The following is a 12,969-nucleotide window of genomic DNA, read 5'->3' as shown; positions in this document are numbered from 1 at the left end:
GCCCTGACCTTTCTTTACTTCGTCAACAATTTTGGGACATTTAGTCTCCCAGGTGGCGGAGAAACATTCAATCAAAGAAAGGCACCCAAGCAGAAACCAGACCCACTTTAAGTCAATGGGAATGTTCCCTCACTTTGACAGCTTGTGTTTACTGATCCCAGGGAGCTAAAATGTATTCGCTAGTTTTCAAAGATAGCCCTTACCTTTCTTTACTTCGACAACAATTTTGGGACATTTAGACCACCAGGTGGCGGAGAAACGGTCGATCAAATAATGGCACCCTAGCAGAAATCAGACCCACTTTAAGTCAATGGGTATGTTCCCTCACTTTGACAGCTTGTGTTTACTGATCCCAGGGAGCTAAAATGTATTCGCTAGTTTTCATAGATAGCCCTGACCTTTCTTTACTTCGACAACAATTTTGGGACATTTAGACCCTCAGGTGGCGGAGAAACGATCAATCAAAGAAAGTCTCCCAAGCACAAACCAGACCCACTTTAAGTCAATGGGAATGTTCCCTCACTTTGACAGCTTGTGTTTACTGATCCCAGGGAGCTAAAATGTATTCGCTAGTTTTCAAAGATAGCCCTTACCTTTCTTTACTTCGACAACAATTTTGGGACATTTAGACCACCAGGTGGCAGAGAAACGGTCGATCAAATAATGGCACCCTAGCAGAAATCAGACCCACTTTAAGTCAATGGGTATGTTCCCTCACTTTGACAGCTTGTGTTTACTGATCCCAGGGAGCTAAAATGTATTCGCTAGTTTTCATAGATAGCCCTGACCTTTCTTTACTTCGACAACAATTTTGGGACATTTAGACCCTCAGTTGGCGGAGAAACGATCAATCAAATAAAGTCTCCCTAGCACAAACCAGACCCACTTTAAGTCAATGGGAATGTTCCCTCATTTTGACAGCTTGTGTTTACTGATCCCAGGGAGCTAAAATGTATTCGCTAGTTTTCAAAGATAGCCCTTACCTTTCTTTACTTCGACAACAATTTTGGGACATTTAGACCACCAGGTGGCGGAGAAACGGTCGATCAAATAATGGCACCCTAGCAGAAATCAGACCCACTTTAAGTCAATGGGTATGTTCCCTCACTTTGACAGCTTGTGTTTACTGATCCCAGGGAGCTAAAATGTATTCGCTAGTTTTCATAGATAGCCCTGACCTTTCTTTACTTCGACAACAATTTTGGGACATTTAGACCCTCAGGTGGCGGAGAAACGATCAATCAAAGAAAGTCTCCCTAGCACAAACCAGACCCACTTTAAGTCAATGGGAATGTTCCCTCACTTTGACAGCTTGTGTTTACTGATCCCAGGGAGCTAAAATGTATTCGCTAGTTTTCAAAGATAGCCCTTACCTTTCTTTACTTCGACAACAATTTTGGGACATTTAGACCACAAGGTGGCGGAGAAACGGTCGATCAAATAATGGCACCCTAGCAGAAATCAGACCCACTTTAAGTCAATGGGTATGTTCCCTCACTTTGACAGCTTGTGTTTACTGATCCCAGGGAGCTAAAATGTATTCGCTAGTTTTCATAGATAGCCCTGACCTTTCTTTACTGCGACAACAATTTTGGGACATTTAGACCCTCAGGTGGCGGAGAAACGATCAATCAAAGAAAGTCTCCCTAGCACAAACCAGACCCACTTTAAGTCAATGGGAATGTTCCCTCACTTTGACAGCTTGTGTTTACTGATCCCAGGGAGCTAAAATGTATTCGCTAGTTTTCAAAGATAGCCCTTACCTTTCTTTACTTCGACAACAATTTTGGGACATTTAGACCACCAGGTGGCGGAGAAACGGTTGATCAAATAATGGCACCCTAGCAGAAATCGGACCCACTTTAAGTCAATGGGAATGTTCCATCACTTTGACAGCTTGTGTTTACTGATCCCAGGGAGCTAAAATGTATTCGCTAGTTTTCAAAGATAGCCCTGACCTTTCTTTACTTCGTCAACAATTTTGGGACATTTAGTCTCCCAGGTGGCGGAGAAACGGTCGATCAAAGAAAGGCACCCAAGCAGAAACCAGACCCACTTTAAGTCAATGGGAATGTTCCCTCACTTTGACAGCTTGTGTTTACTGATCCCAGGGAGCTACAATGTATTCGCTAGTTTTCAAAGATAGCCCTGACCTTTCTTTACTTCGACAACAATTTTGGGACATTTAGACCCTCAGGTGGTGGAGAAATGGTGGATCAAATAATGGCACCCTAGCAGAAATCAGACCCACTTTAAGTGAATGGGTATGTTCCCTCACTTTGACAGCTTGTGTTTACTGATCCCAGGGAGCTAAAATGTATTCGTTAGTTTTCATAGATAGCCCTGACCTTTCTTTACTTCGACAACAATTTTGGGACATTTAGACCCTCAGGTGGCGGAGAAACGATCAATCAAAGAAAGTCTCCCAAGCACAAACCAGACCCACTTTAAGTCAATGGGAATGTTCCCTCACTTTGACAGCTTGTGTTTACTGATCCCATTGAGCTAAAATGTATTCGCTAGTTTTCAAAGATAGCCCTTACCTTTCTTTACTTCGACAACAATTTTGGGACATTTAGACCACCAGGTGGCAGAGAAACGGTCGATCAAATAATGGCACCCTAGCAGAAATCAGACCCACTTTAAGTCAATGGGTATGTTCCCTCACTTTGACAGCTTGTGTTTACTGATCCCAGGGAGCTAAAATGTATTCGCTAGTTTTCATAGATAGCCCTGACCTTTCTTTACTTCGACAACAATTTTGGGACATTTAGACCCTCAGGTGGCGGAGAAACGATCAATCAAATAAAGTCTCCCTAGCACAAACCAGACCCACTTTAAGTCAATGGGAATGTTCCCTCACTTTGACAGCTTGTGTTTACTGATCCCAGGGATCTAAAATGTATTCGCTAGTTTTCAAAGATAGCCCTTACCTTTCTTTACTTCGACAACAATTTTGGGACATTTAGACCACAAGGTGGCGGAGAAACGGTCGATCAAATAATGGCACCCTAGCAGAAATCAGACCCACTTTAAGTCAATGGGTATGTTCCCTCACTTTGACAGCTTGTGTTTACTTATCCCAGGGAGCTAAAATGTATTCGCTAGTTTTCATAGATAGCCCTGACCTTTCTTTACTTCGACAACAATTTTGGGACATTTAGACCCTCAGGTGGCGGAGAAACGATCAATCAAAGAAAGTCTCCCTAGCACAAACCAGACCCACTTTAAGTCAATGGGAATGTTCCCTCACTTTGACAGCTTGTTTTTACTGATCCCAGGGAGCTAAAATGTATTCGCTAGTTTTCAAAGATAGCCCTTACCTTTCTTTACTTCGACAACAATTTTGGGACATTTAGACCACCAGGTGGCGGAGAAACGGTTGATCAAATAATGGCACCCTAGCAGAAATCAGACCCACTTTAAGTCAATGGGAATGTTCCATCACTTTGACAGCTTGTGTTTACTGATCCCAGGGAGCTAAAATGTATTCGCTAGTTTTCAAAGATAGCCCTGACCTTTCTTTACTTCGTCAACAATTTTGGGACATTTAGTCTCCCAGGTGGCGGAGAAACATTCAATCAAAGAAAGGCACCCAAGCAGAAACCAGACCCACTTTAAGTCAATGGGAATGTTCCCTCACTTTGACAGCTTGTGTTTACTGATCCCAGGGAGCTAAAATGTATTCGCTAGTTTTCAAAGATAGCCCTGACCTTTCTTTACTTCGACAACAATTTTGGAACATTTAGACCCTCAGGTGGTGGAGAAATGGTGGATCAAATAATGGCACCCTAGCAGAAATCAGACCCACTTTAAGTGAATGGGTATGTTCCCTCACTTTGACAGCTTGTGTTTACTGATCCCAGGGAGCTAAAATGTATTCGTTAGTTTTCATAGATAGCCCTGACCTTTCTTTACTTCGACAACAATTTTGGGACATTTAGACCCTCAGGTGGCGGAGAAACGATCAATCAAAGAAAGTCTCCCAAGCACAAACCAGACCCACTTTAAGTCAATGGGAATGTTCCCTCACTTTGACAGCTTGTGTTTACTGATCCCAGGGAGCTAAAATGTATTCGCTAGTTTTCAAAGATAGCCCTTACCTTTCTTTTCTTCGACAACAATTTTGGGACATTTAGACCACCAGGTGGCAGAGAAACGGTCGATCAAATAATGGCACCCTAGCAGAAATCAGACCCACTTTAAGTCAATGGGTATGTTCCCTCACTTTGACAGCTTGTGTTTACTGATCCCAGGGAGCTAAAATGTATTCGCTAGTTTTCATAGATAGCCCTGACCTTTCTTTACTTCGACAATAATTTTGGGACATTTAGACCCTCAGTTGGCGGAGAAACGATCAATCAAATAAAGTCTCCCTAGCACAAACCAGACCCACTTTAAGTCAATGGGAATGTTCCCTCACTTTGACAGCTTGTGTTTACTGATCCCAGGGAGCTAAAATGTATTCGCTAGTTTTCAAAGATAGCCCTTACCTTTCTTTACTTCGACAACAATTTTGGGACATTTAGACCACCAGGTGGCGGAGAAACGGTTGATCAAATAATGGCACCCTAGCAGAAATCAGACCCACTTTAAGTCAATGGGTATGTTCCCTCACTTTGACAGCTTGTGTTTACTGATCCCAGGGAGCTAAAATGTATTCGCTAGTTTTCATAGATAGCCCTGACCTTTCTTTACTTCGACAACAATTTTGGGACATTTAGACCCTCAGGTGGCGGAGAAACGATCAATCAAAGAAAGTCTCCCTAGCACAAACCAGACCCACTTTAAGTCAATGGGAATGTTCCCTCACTTTGACAGCTTGTGTTTACTGATCCCAGGGAGCTAAAATGTATTCGCTAGTTTTCAAAGATAGCCCTTACCTTTCTTTACTTCGACAACAATTTTGGGACATTTAGACCACCAGGTGGCGGAGAAACGGTTGATCAAATAATGGCACCCTAGCAGAAATCAGACCCACTTTAAGTCAATGGGAATGTTCCATCACTTTGACAGCTTGTGTTTACTGATCCCAGGGAGCTAAAATGTATTCGCTAGTTTTCAAAGATAGCCCTGGCCTTTCTTTACTTCGTCAACAATTTTAGGACATTTTGGCTCCCAGGTGGCGGAGAAACGGTCGATCAAAGAAAGGCACCCAAGCAGAAACCAGACCCACTTTAAGTCAATGGGAATGTTCCCTCACTTTGACAGCTTGTGTTTACTGATCCCAGGGAGCTAAAATGTATTCGCTAGTTTTCAAAGATAGCCCTGACCTTTCTTTACTTCGACAACAATTTTGGGACATTTAGACCCTCAGGTGGTGGAGAAATGGTGGATCAAATAATGGCACCCTAGCAGAAATCAGACCCACTTTAAGTGAATGGGTATGTTCCCTCACTTTGACAGCTTGTGTTTACTGATCCCAGGGAGCTAAAATGTATTCGTTAGTTTTCATAGATAGCCCTGACCTTTCTTTACTTCGACAACAATTTTGGGACATTTAGACCCTCAGGTGGCGGAGAAACGATCAATCAAAGAAAGTCTCCCAAGCACAAACCAGACCCACTTTAAGTCAATGGGAATGTTCCCTCACTTTGACAGCTTGTGTTTACTGATCCCAGGGAGCTAAAATGTATTCGCTAGTTTTCAAAGATAGCCCTTACCTTTCTTTTCTTCGACAACAATTTTGGGACATTTAGACCACCAGGTGGCAGAGAAACGGTCGATCAAATAATGGCACCCTAGCAGAAATCAGACCCACTTTAAGTCAATGGGTATGTTCCCTCACTTTGACAGCTTGTGTTTACTGATCCCAGGGAGCTAAAATGTATTCGCTAGTTTTCATAGATAGCCCTGACCTTTCTTTACTTCGACAACAATTTTGGGACATTTAGACCCTCAGTTGGCGGAGAAACGATCAATCAAATAAAGTCTCCCTAGCACAAACCAGACCCACTTTAAGTCAATGGGAATGTTCCCTCACTTTGACAGCTTGTGTTTACTGATCCCAGGGAGCTAAAATGTATTCGCTAGTTTTCAAAGATAGCCCTTACCTTTCTTTACTTCGACAACAATTTTGGGACATTTAGTCCACCAGGTGGCGGAGAAACGGTTGATCAAATAATGGCACCCTAGCAGAAATCAGACCCACTTTAAGTCAATGGGTATGTTCCCTCACTTTGACAGCTTGTGTTTACTGATCCCAGGGAGCTAAAATGTATTCGCTAGTTTTCATAGATAGCCCTGACCTTTCTTTACTTCGACAACAATTTTGGGACATTTAGACTCTCAGGTGGCGGAGAAACGATCAATCAAAGAAAGTCTCCCTAGCACAAACCAGACCCACTTTAAGTCAATGGGAATGTTCCCTCACTTTGACAGCTTGTGTTTACTGATCCCAGGGAGCTAAAATGTATTCGCTAGTTTTCAAAGATAGCCCTTACCTTTCTTTACTTCGACAACAATTTTGGGACATTTAGACCACCAGGTGGCGGAGAAACGGTTGATCAAATAATGGCACCCTAGCAGAAATCAGACCCACTTTAAGTCAATGGGAATGTTCCATCACTTTGACAGCTTGTGTTTACTGATCCCAGGGAGCTAAAATGTATTCGCTAGTTTTCAAAGATAGCCCTGGCCTTTCTTTACTTCGTCAACAATTTTGGGACATTTTGGCTCCCAGGTGGCGGAGAAACGGTCGATCAAAGAAAGGCACCCAAGCAGAAACCAGATCCACTTTAAGTCAATGGGAATGTTCCCTCACTTTGACAGCTTGTGTTTACTGATCCCAGGGAGCTAAAATGTATTCGCTAGATTTCAAAGATAGCCCTGACCTTTCTTTACTTCGACAACAATTTTGGGACATTTAGACCCTCAGGTGGTGGAGAAATGGTGGATCAAATAATGCACCCTAGCAGTAATCAGACCCACTTTAAGTGAATGGGTATGTTCCCTCACTTTGACAGCTTGTGTTTACTGATCCCAGGGAGCTAAAATGTATTCGTTAGTTTTCATAGATAGCCCTGACCTTTCTTTACTTCGACAACAATTTTGGGACATTTAGACCCTCAGGTGGCGGAGAAACGATCAATCAAAGAAAGTCTCCCAAGCACAAACCAGACCCACTTTAAGTCAATGGGAATGTTCCCTCACTTTGACAGCTTGTGTTTACTGATCCCAGGGAGCTAAAATGTATTCGCTAGTTTTCAAAGATAGCCCTTACCTTTCTTTACTTCGACAACAATTTTGGGACATTTAGACCACCAGGTGGCAGAGAAACGGTCGATCAAATAATGGCACCCTAGCAGAAATCAGACCCACTTTAAGTCAATGGGTATGTTCCCTCACTTTGACAGCTTGTGTTTACTGATCCCAGGGAGCTAAAATGTATTCGCTAGTTTTCAAAGATAGCCCTTACCTTTCTTTACTTCGACAACAATTTTGGGACATTTAGACCACCAGGTGGCGGAGAAACGGTTGATCAAATAATGGCACCCTAGCAGAAATCAGACCCACTTTAAGTCAATGGGAATGTTCCATCACTTTGACAGCTTGTGTTTACTGATCCCAGGGAGCTAAAATGTATTCGCTAGTTTTCAAAGATAGCCCTGACCTTTCTTTACTTCGTCAACAATTTTGGGACATTTAGTCTCCCAGGTGGCGGAGAAACATTCGATCAAAGAAAGGCACCCAAGCAGAAACCAGACCCACTTTAAGTCAATGGGAATGTTCCCTCACTTTGACAGCTTGTGTTTACTGATCCCAGGGAGCTAAAATGTATTCGCTAGTTTTCAAAGATAGCCCTGACCTTTCTTTACTTCGACAACAATTTTGGGACATTTAGACCCTCAGGTGGTGGAGAAATGGTGGATCAAATAATGGCACCCTAGCAGAAATCAGACCCACTTTAAGTGAATGGGTATGTTCCCTCACTTTGACAGCTTGTGTTTACTGATCCCAGGGAGCTAAAATGTATTCGTTAGTTTTCATAGATAGCCCTGACCTTTCTTTACTTCGACAACAATTTTGGGACATTTAGACCCTCAGGTGGCGGAGAAACGATCAATCAAAGAAAGTCTCCCAAGCACAAACCAGACCCACTTTAAGTCAATGGGAATGTTCCCTCACTTTGACAGCTTGTGTTTACTGATCCCAGGGAGCTAAAATGTATTCGCTAGTTTTCAAAGATAGCCCTTACCTTTCTTTACTTCGACAACAATTTTGGGACATTTAGACCACCAGGTGGCAGAGAAACGGTCGATCAAATAATGGCACCCTAGCAGAAATCAGACCCACTTTAAGTCAATGGGTATGTTCACTCACTTTGACAGCTTGTGTTTACTGATCCCAGGGAGCTAAAATGTATTCGCTAGTTTTCATAGATAGCCCTGACCTTTCTTTACTTCGACAACAATTTTGGGACATTTAGACCCTCAGTTGGCGGAGAAACGATCAATCAAATAAAGTCTCCCTAGCACAAACCAGACCCACTTTAAGTCAATGGGAATGTTCCCTCACTTTGACAGCTTGTGTTTACTGATCCCAGGGAGCTAAAATGTATTCGCTAGTTTTCAAAGATAGCCCTTACCTTTCTTTACTTCGACAACAATTTTGGGACATTTAGACCACCAGGTGGCGGAGAAACGGTCGATCAAATAATGGCACCCTAGCAGAAATCAGACCCACTTTAAGTCAATGGGTATGTTCCCTCACTTTGACAGCTTGTGTTTACTGATCCCAGGGAGCTAAAATGTATTCGCTAGTTTTCATAGATAGCCCTGACCTTTCTTTACTTCGACAACAATTTTGGGACATTTAGACCCTCAGGTGGCGGAGAAACGATCAATCAAAGAAAGTCTCCCTAGCACAAACCAGACCCACTTTAAGTCAATGGGAATGTTCCCTCACTTTGACAGCTTGTGTTTACTGATCCCAGGGAGCTAAAATGTATTCGCTAGTTTTCAAAGATAGCCCTTACCTTTCTTTACTTCGACAACAATTATGGGACATTTAGACCACCAGGTGGCGGAGAAACGGTTGATCAAATAATGGCACCCTAGCAGAAATCAGACCCACTTTAAGTCAATGGGAATGTTCCATCACTTTGACAGCTTGTGTTTACTGATCCCAGGGAGCTAAAATGTATTCGCTAGTTTTCAAAGATAGCCCTGGCCTTTCTTTACTTCGTCAACAATTTTGGGACATTTAGTCTCCCAGGTGGCTGAGAAACGGTCGATCAAAGAAAGGCACCCAAGCAGAAACCAGACCCACTTTAAGTCAATGGTTATGTTCCCTCACTTTGACAGCTTGTGTTTTTCTGATCCCAGGGAGCTAAAATGTATTCGCTAGTTTTTATAGATAGCCCTGACCTTTCTTTACTTCGACAACAATTTTGGGACATTTAGACCCTCAGGTGGCGGAGAAACGATCAATCAAAGAAAGTCTCCCAAGCACAAACCAGACCCACTTTAAGTCAATGGGAATGTTCCCTCACTTTGACAGCTTGTGTTTACTGATCCCAGGGAGCTAAAATGTATTCGTTAGTTTTCATAGATAGCCCTGACCTTTCTTTACTTCGACAACAATTTTGGGACATTTAGACCCTCAGGTGGCGGAGAAACGATCAATCAAAGAAAGTCTCCCAAGCACAAACCAGACCCACTTTAAGTCAATGGGAATGTTCCCTCACTTTGACAGCTTGTGTTTACTGATCCCAGGGAGCTAAAATGTATTCGCTAGTTTTCAAAGATAGCCCTTACCTTTCTTTACTTCGACAACAATTTTGGGACATTTAGACCACCAGGTGGCAGAGAAACGGTCGATCAAATAATGGCACCCTAGCAGAAATCAGACCCACTTTAAGTCAATGGGTATGTTCACTCACTTTGACAGCTTGTGTTTACTGATCCCAGGGAGCTAAAATGTATTCGCTAGTTTTCATAGATAGCCCTGACCTTTCTTTACTTCGACAACAATTTTGGGACATTTAGACCCTCAGTTGGCGGAGAAACGATCAATCAAATAAAGTCTCCCTAGCACAAACCAGACCCACTTTAAGTCAATGGGAATGTTCCCTCACTTTGACAGCTTGTGTTTACTGATCCCAGGGAGCTAAAATGTATTCGCTAGTTTTCAAAGATAGCCCTTACCTTTCTTTACTTCGACAACAATTTTGGGACATTTAGACCACCAGGTGGCGGAGAAACGGTCGATCAAATAATGGCACCCTAGCAGAAATCAGACCCACTTTAAGTCAATGGGTATGTTCCCTCACTTTGACAGCTTGTGTTTACTGATCCCAGGGAGCTAAAATGTATTCGCTAGTTTTCATAGATAGCCCTGACCTTTCTTTACTTCGACAACAATTTTGGGACATTTAGACCCTCAGGTGGCGGAGAAACGATCAATCAAAGAAAGTCTCCCTAGCACAAACCAGACCCACTTTAAGTCAATGGGAATGTTCCCTCACTTTGACAGCTTGTGTTTACTGATCCCAGGGAGCTAAAATGTATTCGCTAGTTTTCAAAGATAGCCCTTACCTTTCTTTACTTCGACAACAATTATGGGACATTTAGACCACCAGGTGGCGGAGAAACGGTTGATCAAATAATGGCACCCTAGCAGAAATCAGACCCACTTTAAGTCAATGGGAATGTTCCATCACTTTGACAGCTTGTGTTTACTGATCCCAGGGAGCTAAAATGTATTCGCTAGTTTTCAAAGATAGCCCTTACCTTTCTTTACTTCGACAACAATTTTGGGACATTTAGACCACCAGGTGGCGGAGAAACGGTTGATCAAATAATGGCACCCTAGCAGAAATCAGACCCACTTTAAGTCAATGGGAATGTTCCATCACTTTGACAGCTTGTGTTTACTGATCCCAGGGAGCTAAAATGTATTCGCTAGTTTTCAAAGATAGCCCTGACCTTTCTTTACTTCGTCAACAATTTTGGGACATTTAGTCTCCCAGGTGGCGGAGAAACATTCGATCAAAGAAAGGCACCCAAGCAGAAACCAGACCCACTTTAAGTCAATGGGAATGTTCCCTCACTTTGACAGCTTGTGTTTACTGATCCCAGGGAGCTAAAATGTATTCGCTAGTTTTCAAAGATAGCCCTGACCTTTCTTTACTTCGACAACAATTTTGGGACATTTAGACCCTCAGGTGGTGGAGAAATGGTGGATCAAATAATGGCACCCTAGCAGAAATCAGACCCACTTTAAGTGAATGGGTATGTTCCCTCACTTTGACAGCTTGTGTTTACTGATCCCAGGGAGCTAAAATGTATTCGTTAGTTTTCATAGATAGCCCTGACCTTTCTTTACTTCGACAACAATTTTGGGACATTTAGACCCTCAGGTGGCGGAGAAACGATCAATCAAAGAAAGTCTCCCAAGCACAAACCAGACCCACTTTAAGTCAATGGGAATGTTCCCTCACTTTGACAGCTTGTGTTTACTGATCCCAGGGAGCTAAAATGTATTCGCTAGTTTTCAAAGATAGCCCTTACCTTTCTTTACTTCGACAACAATTTTGGGACATTTAGACCACCAGGTGGCAGAGAAACGGTCGATCAAATAATGGCACCCTAGCAGAAATCAGACCCACTTTAAGTCAATGGGTATGTTCACTCACTTTGACAGCTTGTGTTTACTGATCCCAGGGAGCTAAAATGTATTCGCTAGTTTTCATAGATAGCCCTGACCTTTCTTTACTTCGACAACAATTTTGGGACATTTAGACCCTCAGTTGGCGGAGAAACGATCAATCAAATAAAGTCTCCCTAGCACAAACCAGACCCACTTTAAGTCAATGGGAATGTTCCCTCACTTTGACAGCTTGTGTTTACTGATCCCAGGGAGCTAAAATGTATTCGCTAGTTTTCAAAGATAGCCCTTACCTTTCTTTACTTCGACAACAATTTTGGGACATTTAGACCACCAGGTGGCGGAGAAACGGTCGATCAAATAATGGCACCCTAGCAGAAATCAGACCCACTTTAAGTCAATGGGTATGTTCCCTCACTTTGACAGCTTGTGTTTACTGATCCCAGGGAGCTAAAATGTATTCGCTAGTTTTCATAGATAGCCCTGACCTTTCTTTACTTCGACAACAATTTTGGGACATTTAGACCCTCAGGTGGCGGAGAAACGATCAATCAAAGAAAGTCTCCCTAGCACAAACCAGACCCACTTTAAGTCAATGGGAATGTTCCCTCACTTTGACAGCTTGTGTTTACTGATCCCAGGGAGCTAAAATGTATTCGCTAGTTTTCAAAGATAGCCCTTACCTTTCTTTACTTCGACAACAATTATGGGACATTTAGACCACCAGGTGGCGGAGAAACGGTTGATCAAATAATGGCACCCTAGCAGAAATCAGACCCACTTTAAGTCAATGGGAATGTTCCATCACTTTGACAGCTTGTGTTTACTGATCCCAGGGAGCTAAAATGTATTCGCTAGTTTTCAAAGATAGCCCTGGCCTTTCTTTACTTCGTCAACAATTTTGGGACATTTAGTCTCCCAGGTGGCTGAGAAACGGTCGATCAAAGAAAGGCACCCAAGCAGAAACCAGACCCACTTTAAGTCAATGGTTATGTTCCCTCACTTTGACAGCTTGTGTTTTTCTGATCCCAGGGAGCTAAAATGTATTCGCTAGTTTTTATAGATAGCCCTGACCTTTCTTTACTTCGACAACAATTTTGGGACATTTAGACCCTCAGGTGGCGGAGAAACGATCAATCAAAGAAAGTCTCCCAAGCACAAACCAGACCCACTTTAAGTCAATGGGAATGTTCCCTCACTTTGACAGCTTGTGTTTACTGATCCCAGGGAGCTAAAATGTATTCGCTAGTTTTCAAAGATAGCCCTTACCTTTCTTTACTTCGACAACAATTTTGGGACATTTAGACCACCAGGTGGCAGAGAAACGGTCGATCAAATAATGGCACCCTAGCAGAAATC

Source organism: Taudactylus pleione, unplaced genomic scaffold (assembly GCF_031769625.1).
Source record: "Taudactylus pleione unplaced genomic scaffold, aTauple2 ptg000403l, whole genome shotgun sequence".
NCBI lineage: Eukaryota > Metazoa > Chordata > Amphibia > Anura > Myobatrachidae > Taudactylus > Taudactylus pleione.
The sequence above is the reverse complement of the archived record's forward strand: the minus strand, read 5'-3'. Positions refer to the sequence as shown.